This window comes from Canis lupus, chromosome 10 (assembly GCF_048164855.1).
Source record: "Canis lupus baileyi chromosome 10, mCanLup2.hap1, whole genome shotgun sequence".
Lineage (NCBI taxonomy): Eukaryota > Metazoa > Chordata > Mammalia > Carnivora > Canidae > Canis > Canis lupus.
The window spans coordinates 52,431,943-52,447,440 of NC_132847.1; the positions used below are offsets into that span (position 1 = coordinate 52,431,943).

The 15,498-nt window shown below is 41.5% G+C and overlaps 1 protein-coding gene across 6 annotated transcripts in view; it reads right to left on the minus strand.

The window, feature by feature from the left end:
- Positions 1–15,498, minus strand: part of UBAP2 (ubiquitin associated protein 2) — a 124,621-nt gene that overhangs the window by 98,547 nt on the left and 10,576 nt on the right. The gene's annotated exons all lie outside the window — the stretch shown is intronic.

Sequence of the window (15,498 nt, forward strand, 5' to 3'; positions counted from 1 at the left end):
CCGGGATTGAGTCCCACATCAGGCTCCCTGCATGGAGCCTGCTTCTCCCTCTGCCTGGGTCTCTGCCTCTCTCTCTGTGTGTGTCTCTCATGAATAAATAAATAAAATTGAAAGAAGAAAAAGAGAACAAAACTAGTGTCAACATCACCTACATAGCTCATACTTGATATGATGGATCTGGTTCTGGGTCAGAATCTCAACTATCTCCACCACCTTTCAGATACCCACAGGTGCTCCCTTAGCTCTATACTGTTAGTTTTTTGTTTTTTTGTTTTTTTTTTTAAAGATTTTATTTATTTATTCATCATAGTCACAGAGAGAGAGAGAGGCAGAGACACAGACAGAGGGAGAAGCAGGCTCCATGCAGGGAGCCCGACGTGGGATTCGATCCCGGGTCTCCAGGATCGCGCCCTGGGCCAAAGGCAGGCGCCAAACCGCTGCGCCACCCAGGGATCCCCCTATACTGTTAGTTTTTATTATCAGTTCTGTTTCATTATTTCTATTTAACTTAAAATTTGTGTTCTTGCTTTTCGTATTAAGAAAATACCCATTGTGGGGATCCCTGGGTGGCTCAGCGGTTTAACGCTTGCCTTCAGCCCAGGGCATGGTCCTGGGATCCTGGGATCGAGTCCCACATCAGGCTCCCTTTATGGAGCCTGCTTCTCCCTCTACCTGTGTCTCTACCTCACTCTCTGTGTGTGTCTCTCATGAATAAATAAATGAAATCTTTTTTAAAAAATTAATAATTAAATTTAATTTAATAAAAAAGAGGGACGTCTGGGTGGCTCAGCGGTTGGGCAGCTGCCTTCAGCTTCGGTCGTGATCCCAGGATCTGGGATCAAGTCCCAAATTGGGCTCCTGAGAAGAGCCTGCTTCTCCCTCTGCCTATGTCTCTGCCTCTGTCTCTCATGAATAAATAAATAAATCTTAAAAAAAATAAAAATAAAATCTTAAAAAAAAAAAAAAAAAAGAATTTCAACGGATTTGGGAGGCCCAGAGCAGTCAACAAGAGGAACTCTACATCCCCAATCCAAGAGACCATAAAGCAGGCTAGGGTGCCAAAAAACTCTAGTATGAGACCCAACTCCATGCAACTAAACTGCTTGTGCCCTGCATGCCAGGAGCTGACCAAGCTAATACTTTTATTCTCCACAGCTGCTGAGGGCAGGGTCAAGCCTCAAGCAGCTGGTGAACAAGGTTTACTCCCCTACACCCAAGCTTCACTGACAGAGGAGCACAATATGCTCTGCTGTTCTGTGCATATAATCTGCCCATGAAAAAGATAAATGCTTGTGAACTCTGAACAACTACAGGACATCAGAAATTATTTGTTAAGTCCTATTTCCTCTTTCAGGTTACCTAAGGTCAAGGAGGAAAAAGTATGTATCTGTCCTATTCCTACACTGCTAAATTCTTGGCTCTGAACCCTGTTTTTCACCCAGAACCCCAGCTCAGCAGCTACCTTATTGCTATCTCTTGAAAACTCATTATTCATGATCAGTCTTAACCCCTTCTTTTAATAGCCCTTTCTCTCTCCTCCCAAAAAGGGAGGAAGGGACTATGCTACATAAGATTTCACAAGACCTATCAGGTTATAAATATACTATACTCTTAAAAAAAAATCCTATACTCTTAATTTACATTACATTCAAACAAGCACCCCCCCAAATGTCAAGATGATACCTTCCTTTAGAGGGCTACTACTCCACAGCCAAGAGAGTAAAGGGTCTATTTTATAAAGTAAAAATAAATTTTAATTATAAGACCAACTACAGGGACACCTAGGTGACTAAGTGGTTGAGCATCTGCCTTTGGCTCAGCATGATCCCATGGTCCGGGGATCAAGTCCCACATTGGGCTCCCTGCAAGAGCCTATTTCTCCCTCTGTCTCCGTCTCTGCCTCTGTCTCTCATGAATGAATGAATGAATGAATGAATGAATGAATAAATAAATAAATAAATAAAATCTTTAAAAAAAAAAAACTATAACCAGATTAAATAGAATTTCTATAAATCATCCCTTTACCAGAACAAAATATTGATGCCTTCCTCATAAATTCAGTAGTAATTCTTATTGAACACAGACACATACAAACTCACTTTTTTCTTGCTCTATTTAGATTCTGTTTACCTTCTTATGGATTATTCTCTGGTCTTCCCCCCATCCCACCCAAATTTGTACCTCACCCATATACACAATGGCACAGCTACAATCTGCTTTCTGTTTTCAATTTCCACTTTTGAAATCTTCCAAGCTCCTCACAAGGCTCTAACAACATAGAATTATTGGATGGTATTATCTCCTGCCATGTTCTAATCCTGTAGTTGCACAGTGGGCCTTAGAAACCAATAAAATGTCAAAACAAGTTAGGAAGGGAAAAAAAAAAAAAAAAGTTAAGAAATCCAAAAAAGCCGCTAGTCCATGAAATACTAGAAAGTCTCAACCCAGGTTTGTCAGCATCCTTAGTAGCTAAATACGCCATTCTACCCATGCCTAAATGTTAACAGGACTATCTCGAGAAGCATCAGCATTTCTAATTATCAAAGAAAGTTAAAGAATCTCGGAACAGGGCAGCCCTGATGGCTCAGCAGTTTGGCGCCACCTTCAGCCCGGGGTGTGATCCTGGAGACCCGGGATCGAGTCCCACATCAGGATCCCTGCATGGAGCCTGCTTCTCCCTCTGCCTGTGTCTCTGCCTCTCTCTGTCATGATTAAATAAATAAAATCTTAAAAAAAAAAAAAAAAAGAATCTCGGAACAGTAGATCACTATCCATCACCACCCCTGACTGCACAGCTCAATCACTTGGGCAACTTCTAAAAAATGAAACCAAAATAAATACAAATAAAAATAAAAATAAATTTAAAATAAATAAATAAAATAAACAAACAATGAAACCAGGTTCTATTAAAATCAGAGCAGGTTCTATTAAAATCAGAGCTGTTCAGAATAGGACCCAGCTATCAATGGTCTTTTTTTAAAGTTCTCCCACGGGGACGCCTGGGTGGCTCAGCAGTTTAGCGTCTGCCTTCCACTCAGGGCATGATCCTGAAGTCCCAGATCAAGTCCCACATAGGGCTCCCTGCATGGATCCTGTTTCTCCCTCCGCCTATGTCTCTGCCTCTGTGTCTCTCTCATAAATAATAAAATCTTTTAGGGATCCCTGGGTGGCGCAGCGGTTTGGCGCCTGCCTTTGGCCCAGGGCGCGATCCTGGAGACCCGGGATCGAATCCCACGTCGGGCTCCCGGTGCATGGAGCCTGCTTCTCCCTCTGCCTGTGTCTCTGCCTCTCTCGCTCTCGCTCTCTCTCTCTCTCTCTCTCTCTCTGTGACTATCATAAAAAAAGAATAAAAAATAAATAAAAAAAAAATAAAATCTTTTAAAAAATTAAAAAATAGGGATCCCTGGGTGGCGCAGCGGTTTGGTGCCTGCCTTTGGCCCGGGGCGCGATCTTGGAGACCCGGGATCGAATCCCACGTCGGGCTCCCGGTGCATGGAGCCTGCTTCTCCCTCTGCCTGTGTCTCTACCTCTCTCTCTCTCTCTGTGACTATCATAAATAAATAAAAATTAAAAAAATATATATATATTAAAAAATAAAGTTTTCCCAGTAGTTCCTAGAAAGTTGAACAAAGAATTACCATATGACCAAGCAATTCCACTTCTAGGTATATACCCAAGGGAATTGAAAACGTTTGCCCAGAAATGTGCACACGAACGTTCGTAGCAGCATTATGACAAAAAGTAGAAACCCAAATGTCCATCAACTGACAAATGGATAAACAAAGTGAGGTATATCCATACAACAGAATATTATTCAAGTAGTAAAAGGAACAAAGTTCTGGTGTGCCTGGCTGGCTGAGTCGGTGGAGCATCTGACTCGATCTGGCGTGGTAGATTGAAGCCCCATAGTGGGTGTAGACTGAACCCTGCACGGGGACCCTACACTGGGTGGAGAATCTCTCTGCCCTTCCCCACCATGCACATGCACTCTCTAATGAGTGAAAAAATGTTTTAAAAACTCTTTTTAGGGGGATCCCTGGGTAGCTAAGTGGTTTAGCACCTGCCTTTGGCCCAGGGCATGATTCTGGAGTCCCGGGATTGAGTCCCACATCAGGCTCCCAGCATGGAGTCTACTTTTCCTTCTGCCTGTGTCTCTGCCTCTCTCTCACTCTCTCTGTCTCTCAAGAGTAAATAAATTAAAAAATCTTAAAAAAAAAACAAAAAACAAAAAAAAACTAGGGATCCCTGGGTGGCGCAGCGGTTTGGCGCCTGCCTTTGGCCCAGAGCGCGATCCTGGAGATCCGGGATTGAATCCCACATCGGGCTCCCGGTGCATGGAGCCTGCTTCTCCCTCTGCCTGTGTCTCTGCCTCTCTCTCTCTCTCTCTCTCTGTATGACTATCATAAATAAATAAATAAATAAATAAATAAATAAATAAATAAATAAATAAATAAACAAACTATAAAAAATAATAAAATAATAATAAATAAAAACTTTTTAAAAACTATTAAATCTGGGGAATTCCTGGGTGGCTCAGTGGTTTAGTGCCTGCCTTTGGCCCAGGGTATGATCCTGGGGTCCTGGGATTGAGTCCCGAATAGGGCTTCCTGCATGGAGCCTGCTTCCACTCTGCCTGTGTCTCTGCCTCTCTCATGAATAAGTAAAATCTTAAAGAAAAAAAGAAAAAAATGTTAAATCTAGTTCATTTAGGGAGTATCCTTTAAGTGTTTTCTATTTGTTTTGCATCACTGTCATCCACTAGAAAAGGTTGTATCGGGCAGCGTGGGTGGCAGCGTGGGTGGCTCAGCGGTTTAGTGCCGCTTCGGTCCAGGGCGTGATCCTGGAGAGCCGGAATCAAGTCCCATGTCGGGCTCCCTGCATGGAGCCTGCTTCTCCCTCTGCCTGTGTCTGTGCCTCTCTCTCTCTCTCTCTCTCTCTCTCTCGAATAAATAAAATCTTAAAAAAAAAAAAAAGGTTGTATCATGCTTTTATCACACAACATTGATATACTACTATGTAAAAGACAATAATGTAATTATAGCATCTCAATTACCCTGTTCACCTGCACAATCTGGTATTATGGAACTATGAAAGAAAACTCTTGGGACACCTGGGTGGCTCAGTGGTTGAGCATCTTCCTTTGGCTCACATTGTAATCCAGGGTCCTGGGATCAAGTCCCATATCAGGCTCCCCACTGGGAGCCTGCTTCTCCCTCTGCCTAAATCTCTGCCGGTGTCTCTCATGAGCAAAAACATAAAATAAAAAGAAAACTCTTTAAGGGCCAAGATGGTTTTGGTTCCAACCCTTCCTAATACAAATGCCTTCTAAATGCAACACATATTTCCCTTCTTGAAAAATACAAACATGATTTAACTACTTTTGATTCTACATCAGTTATTGTAACCATGTGATGAGCAATGTAGGAAATCAGTCTTTTTTCATTTTTTTTTATTTTTATTTTTTTTAAGTAAATTCTACGCTCAACATTAGGCTCAAACTCATGACCCAAGATCAAGAGTCGTATGCTCTACTGACTGAGTCAGCCAGGTGCCCCAGCCTGAATCTATTCTAACTCCAGGACATACAAAGGAACTTGCTTTCCTAAATAAGTCAATCATTGGCCTTTCTCTAATGTGGCACTATTTACATATCTGCATGACTTCCAGGCAGCATAGCATGGCTACTTTTCAAAAATAGTTTCTTCTTGGGCAGCCCCGGTGGCGCAGCGGTTTAGCGCTGCCTGCAGCCCGGGGTGTGATCCTGGAGACCCAGGATCGAGTCCCACATCGGGCTTCCTGCATGGAGCCTGCTTCTCTCTCTGCCTGTGTCTCTGCCTCTCTCTTAACTCTCTCTGAATGAATAAATAAATAAATCTTAAAAAAAAAAGTTTCTTTTTTTGTTTTCTTCCAAAAATAGTTTCTGAACCCAAGGACAACGCAATGTTTCAAATTGTCATTTATTTTTAAATTATCTGCACTGGGGCGCCTGGGTGGCTCAGTTAAGCATTCGACTCTCGATTTTCGCTCAGGTCATGATTACAGGGTCGTGAGATTGAGGCCCATGTGGGGTTCCACACAGAGCATGGAGTCTACTTAAGATTCATTCTCTCTCAAGACGCCTGGGTGGCTCAGCAGTTGAGTGTCTGCCTTTGGCTCAAGGGGTGATCCTGGGGTCCTGGGATCAAGTCCCACATTGGGCTCCCTACAGGGAGCCTAGCTCTCCCTCTGTGTCTCTCATGAATAAAATATTAAAAATAGTAAATAGGGATCCCTGGGTGGCGCAGCGGTTTGGCGCCTGCCTTTGGCCCAGGGCATGATCCTGGAGACCCGGGATCGAATCCCACGTCGGACTCCCGGTGCATGGAGCCTGCTTCTCCCTCTGCCTGTGTCTCTGCCTCTCTCTCTCTCTGTGACTATCATAAAAAAAAAAAAAAAAAAAAAATAGTAAATAAATCTGCATTATTTCTAACACTCATCCGGGGGTGGGGGGCTTTCCACCAACTCTATTTATATAGAGTAGCTTTTTTTTTTTTTTAATTTTATTTATTTATTCATGAAAGACACACAGAGAGAGACACAGGCAGAGACACAGGGAGAGACAGAAGCAGGCTCCATGCAAGGAGCCTGATGTGGGACTTGATCCCGGGTCTCCAGGATCACACCCCGGGCTGCAGGCAGCACTAAACCGCTGTGCCACCGGGACTGCCCTATATAGAGTAGCTTAAGCCTTCAAAACTCTTTAGCACATTGCATAATGACTTCGAAAATTGCTTGAGGGATCCCTGAGTGGCGCAGTGGTTTGGCGCCTGCCTTTGGTCCAGGGCGCGATCCTGGAGACCCGGAATCGAATCCCATCCCACGTCGGGCTCCCTGCATGGAGCCTGCTTCTCCCTCTGCCTGTGTCTCTGCCTCTCTCTCTCTCTCTCTCTGTGACTATCATAAATAAAAAAAAAAGAAAAGAAAAGAAAGAAAATTGCTTGAGTGATTAAAAGAAATAACTTTACCCAATAGCTAGCATCCACTTATGTCAGCATGCATTTTATCGAGAAGGAAGAAAGAGGAAAAAAAGAAGAGGGCCCTATTTCCTGAGTATTAACAAAAAATGGTAATAAATTGCCAAGTGAATGTTCCCATCTCAAATTCCCCCTAACCCTACTTTAATGTAGCTCTTTCCCAACCATGTTCAGCTGCACTAGTCCCACCTATCCTCTCTGGAGAGAATCAAGTGAAGTCTCAAGAGTCATTAGAACAGGAAAGACTTAATATCAACAATAGTCTTCGTCTGTAATAAAGACAGACATGTTTTTGTTTTTTGGAGGCTTCATGTGGGGTTTGAACTTACATGCTTTACCAAATGAACCAGCCGGGAGGCCCAAGATAGATGTGTTTTTATAAATTTTTTTGTCTTCACATCCTCACTCTCATTCCACCCCAACCCTCCAGCTCCACATCCAGAGCAAGATTAATTTCTCATTAGTGGCTCTGTCCCAAAGCCTTCCAAGGTAAAGGGTATGCAGGGTAGTTGCCTTCTTTTGGCTTATTTCCTCTTCCTAAGACAGAAAGGGGAAGAAAGATGTCAAACCATAGGCTAACTGACCTCACCATCCTTGGGGATACAAATTCAATAAAGCAAATATTTCTTTCAGTCAAGTCATATTACTACAACCAGTCACAAAAATCAAGAACCTTTTATTCTTGATACTCTAAGCCAAAACATTACCTAAACTGTCAGTTTAACTTATTTCTTATTTTCAAGCACAGAAAAGCAGTAACAACGGTTAATGCAGATAAAACCTCCAAATTCCAAGGTGTGACAAGAACTTCAAGAAATATCCCATATGTATCAACACTCAAAAATGTTACCTAGTTCAACTTATAATTACTTGAAAGTTTCAGTTCATAGCTCACCTTAATTTATTGTTTTGGCTTCAGATAAAGTGGCATCTCTGCTAACCATTCGCATATAGTAAATTAGATTTACTGCTTAAAATGATTACATCCCAACCATACTTTCACTACAGACAAAACTTTACAAATCTCCAATTCTTACCATAGATAAGCAAAACTATTTCAAGTTATTCTCATTTTTCACACCTCTGCATAAACCATTTAAACATTTGATACTTGTTATACACAAATATTTCACAACTGATTTATAAAATTTCAATATACCCATTATTTTTAACAATTTTATTTATTTATTCATGAAAGACACAGAAAAAGGCAGAAACAATAGGCAGAGGAAGAAGCAGGATCCCTACAGGGAGCCCAATAATGGTGCTGATCCCAGGACCCTAGGATCACGACCTGAGCCAAAGGCAAATACTCAACCACTGAGACACCCAGGTGCCTTCAGTATATCCATAAAACTATGGTAAGACAGCTATAACATCTCTAGCTATTACCGTAAACCAAAAATATACTGATTTTTAAGCACTTCAGACCCACAGTTTTTCATTACAGTTCTCCAACCTTCCTCATGAATCCAGAATATAATCTGAGTTGTTTAAAAAAAAAAAGTATTTATTCTAGTGAGAACTTTATTACCATTTCACTCATGCCAAAAGCAACTTTAAAAATGTCAGTTACCTAAAGAATGTATCTATCAAAACATAGTCATGAAATCCATTCCAATGTTAATACATCTGTCACTTATACACCAGGCTCAGTTTTCATTCAAATACCAGATTCCTTAATAAGGAAATCTACCACTACTATTGAGAAAATATTCCCTATCCTTTCCCTTCTCTCAAGTATGTGTTTAAAAACCTGCTCAACCATTCCCTACAACCACATTAATCTAAAAACAAAGGCTTACAAAATAATTTTCCAAGCACTCTGGGAAACTGCATGTTCTATCTTGTAAGCAATGACTACTTCAGCTGTATATCTCAAGAAGAATACACTCACTGCCTCCACTTCCTCACTAAACAATTCCCTTTTAGATCCCTGGGTGGCTCGGCGGTTTAGCACCTGCCTTCAGCCCAGGGCGTGATCCTGCAGTCCTGAGATCGAGTCCCACATCAGGCACCCTGCATGGAGCCTGTTTCTCCCTCTGCCTGTCTGTCTCTGTCTCTCATGAATATATAAATAAAATCTTTAAAAAAAAAAAAAAAAAACACCTCCCTTTTAGTCTGGTGTCCCTCACCATCTCATACAAACAGGAAAAATGCTATTCCCCAGGTCACTGACCTCCACATGTCAAAATCTTTTTTAATTTTTTTTCAAAATATTTTTTCTATTCTCATTCTTTCACTTGTCTCTGGCATTCAACACATTTCATAATTTTATTCCCTTGACTTCTCAGACACCATACCATCCTTGTCTTTAGGAATAAGTTATGTAGCCCTTGTCCAGTATGACTTTTGCTATGTCAGGGTCACATACATAACCCAGCAGTTATAAGGTACCTTTATCAATAATAATATCAATAATTGCCTCCTCTCTAGTTCACAAAAACTTCATGCCCTTTTTTGCTTGTCTGAACTACCTTAACTGTGAAACTGATTCCAAAGTAGCCTGTTTAATCTTCTAGAATACTGCTAAAATCCATAATCTTCTGTTTACAAATCAACTCCTTAGTAAAATACAAGCTCTTTATTCCTTTGTGATTCCTATACTTTGTCAAATTGGCCTTGCCATTCTCCCAAACTGCACCTACTTTTTTGTCTCCACCTTCCACAGGCATGTTTTTTTCAACAGCATACTGAATATAACCCCATTTTTTTATTTTCTGTCCCTTAATATAAACAGCAATTACTCTCTACTTGATGTCCACAACTCCATGGCATTTTAGGGTCACTTAACAATATACTAAAGAGCCTAACAGCAGTTTGAGTTCTTAAGTGTAATTTTCACGTAATTTTATAGCTTTCTTCTGACTCTGTTCTCACAGTGTGCTATCAATTTCCACTTCTCAGTGCTATGTGCCTGACCTCCTCTTAGAAAGCACCTAAATTGGCAGAGGGCTTAGAGATCAGCTCACCATGCCGACTAAACCAGCTAGTAAAATCAGAATGAAAAACTAAAGCAAAGGCAGCATTTCTTTTAAACCACAGAAATCTAATCCAACTAAATGTCTAACTAAACCCCAACATATAAAATAGAAGCAGGATGCCTGGCTGGCTCAGTCAGTAGAGTATGTAACTCCTGGGTTGTAAGTTCAAGCCCCACGCTTGGGCATAGAGCTTAATTAATTAGGTAAATAGATGAAAATAAATAAAAGTAAAATGGGACCTAGTGGAACCAATCACTGGAGTGTAAGGGCTCCACCTGGATCTCCATCCCTTCATTTTCCATGCAGTGCAAAACCCAAAGCTTATGTACCACAAATGTGGACATTGTTTGACTTATCTAGCACTTGGCTATATTCCCAGACAGCAGTATTTCAGACAGGTAAAGTAGTACAGTATTATGATTAAGGGGACAGGTTGGGGGTGGGGAGGGGCAGCCAAGAACAAAGGTTTGGCAGTCACACAGACCTGCATTCTACAAATTACTAGATTAGGTAACCTTGACCAAACACTTTACTCTTCTCAAGCCTATAAGGAGCACCAAACAAAAAATGTACTTCAAATGCTTAGTCTACATCCTAATAGCTACCATAAAAACTAGTGACTATAGTATTAATGTTCATAGACTTTTGTTTCTGCCATTTAATTTCAAAATACTGCCTATTCAAACAATTTAAATAACTTTACTGAGGAACAGCAAATACCATAATGTTCACCCTTTTTAAGTGTAAAAAATTATATGATTTTTAGTATTTACCGACTATACAACTATCACTGCAGACCAAATACACTTCAATAAAATCCGCTATGACACTGGTTGTTTCTTTGTTCCACAGATGGCTAGGCTGTCACAGTATATAAACTGGTTCATGGTACACTAGGTATATCCCAATACAGCTGGGATCTTCTGGTAAAGGAGATAAGCATTAGAACAATTAAATAGCTTAACCTGTCTTTAAAAAAAACTTCTGTAGTAAAAGGCCTATATTAACTAACAAGATTTTTATTCTTGTAATCACCACCTGAACTATTCTGTAATATACAGAAGGCATTTTCCCAACATCACCTTAGCACTCCCAATCACAAAGAATTAAAGATACTAAATAGGCAGCCCCAGTGGCCCAGCGGTTTAGCGACGCCTTCAGCCCAGGGTGTGATCCTGGAGACTCGGGATCCAGTCCCACATCAGGGTCCCTGCACAGAGCCTGCTTCTCCCTCTGCCTCTGTCTCTCCCTCGCGCACACGCACACTTTCTCTGTCATGAATGAATAAATAAAATCTTAAAAAATAAAAAAGAGGGCAGCCCGGGTGGCTCAGCGGTTTTAGCACCTGCCTTCAGCCCAGGGCGTGATCCTGGAGACCCGGGATCGAGTCCCAAGTCGGGCTCCCTGCATAGAGCCTGCTTCTCCCTCTGCCTGTGTCTCTGCCTCTCTCTCTCTGTGTGTCTCTCATAAATAAATAAAATCTTAAAAAAAAAAAAAAGATACTAAATAAACTGAAGAAAAAAATAAATAAAAAATAAAAATTATAAATAAATAAACTGAAGTACCAAAGCTAAGAATTTAAGAGGTCCTCTGGTTTCCAACTCAAAGAAGTGTTTCACCAAATAATCAATATGCCAGGAAATGAGACCCTAAATGGAAAAAAACTGAGACATTCAACAAGTTACTATAAAAAGCTGACCCGGGGGGGCACCTGTGGTTGGCTCAGTGGTTGAGCATCTGCCTTTGGCTCAGGTCATGATCCCATGGTCCTGGGACGGAGTCCGGCATCAGGCTCCCCAAATGCAGCCTGCTTCTTTCTCTGCCTACATCTCTGCCTCTCTATCTCTCATGAATAAGTAAATAAAACATTAAAAAGAAAGGGGGGGGGGATCCCTGGGTGGCTCAGCGGTTTAGCACCTGCCTTCGGCCCAGGGCGTGATCCTGGAGACCCGGGATTCAGTCCCACATCGGGCTCCCTGCATAGAGCCTGCTTCTCCCTCTGCCTGTGTCTCTGCCTCTCTCATGAATAAATAAATAAATAAATAATCTTAAAAGAGAGAGAGAGAGAGAGAGAATAAAGAAAAGAAAAAGAAAAAGAAAAAGAAAAAGAAAAAGAAGAAAAGAAAAGAAAAGAAAAGAAAAGAAAAGAAAAGAAAAGAGAAGAAAAAAGAAAAGAAAAGAAAAGAAAAGAAAAGGGATCCCTGGGTGGCGCAGCGGTTTAGCGCCTGTCTTTGGCCCAGGGCGCGATCCTGGAGACCCGGGATCGAATCCCACATCGGGCTCCCCGTGCATGGAGCCTGCTTCTCCCTCTGCCTGTGTCTCTGCCTCTCTCTCTCTCTCTCTCTCTGTGACTATCATAAATAAATAAAAATAAAATAAAATAAAAGAAAAGAAAAGAAAAGAAAAGAAAAGAAAATCAATCGACCCAGGAAAGAAGGAAAGAAAGGAGGAAAAAGGAAAAGAAGGAAAAGAAGGAAAAGGGGAAGAAAGGAAGAGAAAGAAGAGAAAAGGAAAAAAAAAGAAAAAGAAAAAGAAAAACTGACCCAGGGATGCCTGGGTGGCTCAGTTAGTTAAGCATCTGCCTTGGGCTCAGGTCATGATCTCAGGGTCCTGGGATTGACCTCCGAGTAGAATCAGACTCCCTGCTCTCCCTCTCCCTAAGCCCCTCTCCCTTGCTCATGCTCTCTCTCCAACTCAAATAGATAAAACTTAAAGGAAAAAAAAAAAAAAAAAGTTGACCAAAAAAATAATATGACTAAGTTATAGTAAGAGTAACTTGGGGTGCCTGGCTGGCTTAGTCAGAGGAATATGCTACTCTTGATCTTGTGGTCCTGAGTTTGAAACCCACATTAGGCATAGGCTTCACTTGTCATAAATAAATAGAATAGAGAAACTTAGTTTCTCTTGGGATACCTGGCTGGCTCAAGTCTGTACAACACGAGACTCTTGATCTCAGGGTTATAAATTAAAGCCCCATGTTGGGGGATCCCTGGGTGGCGCAGCGGTTTGGCGCCTGCCTTTGGCCCAGGGCGCGATCCTGGAGACCCGGGATCAAATCCCACGTCGGGCTCCCGGTGCATGGAGCCTGCTTCTCCCTCTGCCTATGTCTCTGCCTCTCTCTCTCTCTCTCTCTGTGACTATCATAAATAAATAAACATTTAAAAAAAAAAAAAAATAAAGCCCCATGTTGGGATTACAAAATAAATAAATAAAAATAAAAACTTAAAAAAATGAAATAAGGGCACCTAGGTCACTCTGTCAGTTAAGTGGCTGCCTTCACTCAGGTCATGATCTCAGGGTCCCCCATGATCTCAGAATCAAGCCCACATAGGGCTCCCTGCTCAGCAGAGTCTGCTCCTCCCCCTGCTTGTAGGCACTCTCACTAGCTCTCAAAGAAATAAAAATCTTTTTTTCAAAGATTTTATTTATTTATTCATGAGAGACAGAGAGAGGGGCAGAGACACAGGCAGAGGGAGAAGCAGGCTCCCCAAAGGGAGCCTAATGTGGGACTCAATCCCAGGAGGCCGAGATCACGCCCTGAGCTGAAGGCAGACGCTTAACCACTGAGCCACCCAGGCATCCAAAATATTTTAATAAATAAATAACATAGTTTCTGTTTTACTGGCTGGTACAAATAAACTACCAATCATGGCCAAACAAAAGATACAATACAGTAATCACAATAATAGCAAAATCTAACAAAACTGAACTATGGACACAAAATTCTGGGTGGGTTTGTTTTTTTGTTTTGCTTTGTTTTGTTTTTTTTTTAAAGGAGGCTCCACTCCAGCATGGAGCCTAACGCAGAGCTTGAACTCACACTGAAATCAAGGCCTGAGATGAGGGACACCCGGGTGGCTCAGCGGTTGAGCACCTGCCTTTGGCCCAGAGTGTGATCCTAGAGCCCCAGGATCAAGTCCCGTGTCAGGCTCCCTGCATGGAGCCTGCTGCTTCTCTCTGCCTGTCCCTGCCTCTCTCTCTGTGTGTCTCTCATGAATAAATAAAATCTTAAAAAAAAAAAAAAAAAAAGACGTGAGATGAAATAAACAGATGCTTAACTGACCAAGCCCCCAGGCGCCTTTTCATTATTTTTCAAATATTTTAAAGATTTTATTTATTTAAGAAAGAGTGAGAGACAGAGCAAGCTTAAGTCTGAGCAGCGGGAGAAACAGAGTGGGAAGGACACCTGGGTGGCTCAGCCGTTTAGTGCCTGCCTTCAGCCCAGGGAATGGTCCTGGGATCGAGTCCCACATCGGGCTACCTGCATGGAGCCTGCTTCTCTCTGTGTCTCTGCCTCTCCGTGTGTGTCTCTCATGAATAAATAAATAAAATCTTAAGAAAAAAAAAAGAAAGAAAGAAAGAGTGGTAAAGAGAATCTGGAGCAGACTCCATGCTGAGCCCAGAGCCTAAAGTGGAGCGCATGACCCTGAGATCATGACCTGAGCTGAAACCAAGAGTTACACCCTTAACCAATTCTATCACCCAGGTGCTCCTCAAAGATTTTATTAAGTAATCTCTATGCCCAATCTGGGGCTCAAACTCACAATCCCAAAATCAAAACATGCACCACTAAGCCAGCCAGGCACCTCTGAAATTCAAAGTGTTGGAATCCCTGGGTGGCGCAGCGGTTTAGCGCCTGCCTTTGGCCCAGGGTGCGATCCTGGAGACCCGGGATCGAATCCCACATTGGGCTCCCAGTGCATGGAGCCTGCTTCTCCCTCTGCCTATGTCTCTGCCTCTCTCTCTCTCTCTCTCTCTCTCTCTCTCTGTGTGACTATCATAAATAAATAAAAATTTAAAAAAATAAAAAAATAAAATTCAAAGTGTTTTAACAAGAGAAGTAATTATAACCAGTAATTTGGCCATTATTGATCCTATAAAAATACAGGAAAAGTAAGGATCAGTCTCCCACTGGTTCAAGGAAGTCTCCTCAATATCCAGATTCAACCAATAGTGCTTTCCCTCTGTTGCTCCCAAAAGGATTCTGACTCCTAACTGCATTGTGTCTACTTGTCTTCCCATCAGAATGTAAGCACCTAGAGAACAGGGACAGTGCATTATGCATCTGTATCAGTAGCTTTTAATAGTTGCTGACAAGTAGCAACATTAAAGCTTTGTTCAGCTGAACATCTATGAGCATTTCAGTAACAACTATCACTCAGACCTTACCTGGCTTAACCTACACTGACCATTTCACAGAAATAAAATGCCATGAGAATTTACTTTCTAAAGTTTTTATTTATGTAATAGTTTACTCTTATTCCCACACATCAAAAGGACTTTCCATATTTTTTTCAAAACCTGGGGTCTATACAAGATTAACAAGATACATAGAATATTCTTTGTCTTTCTAACAGCTCAAAAAAGTTAACACTTATCCTATGATAAACTGCAATTTACTTAACACTAGCAAGAATTATCTAAACTAAGTACCAGCAGTAGTTATCATATAATCTGACTGGCAATTATGCGTGATAAATGACAAAATAGTCACTTAAGTG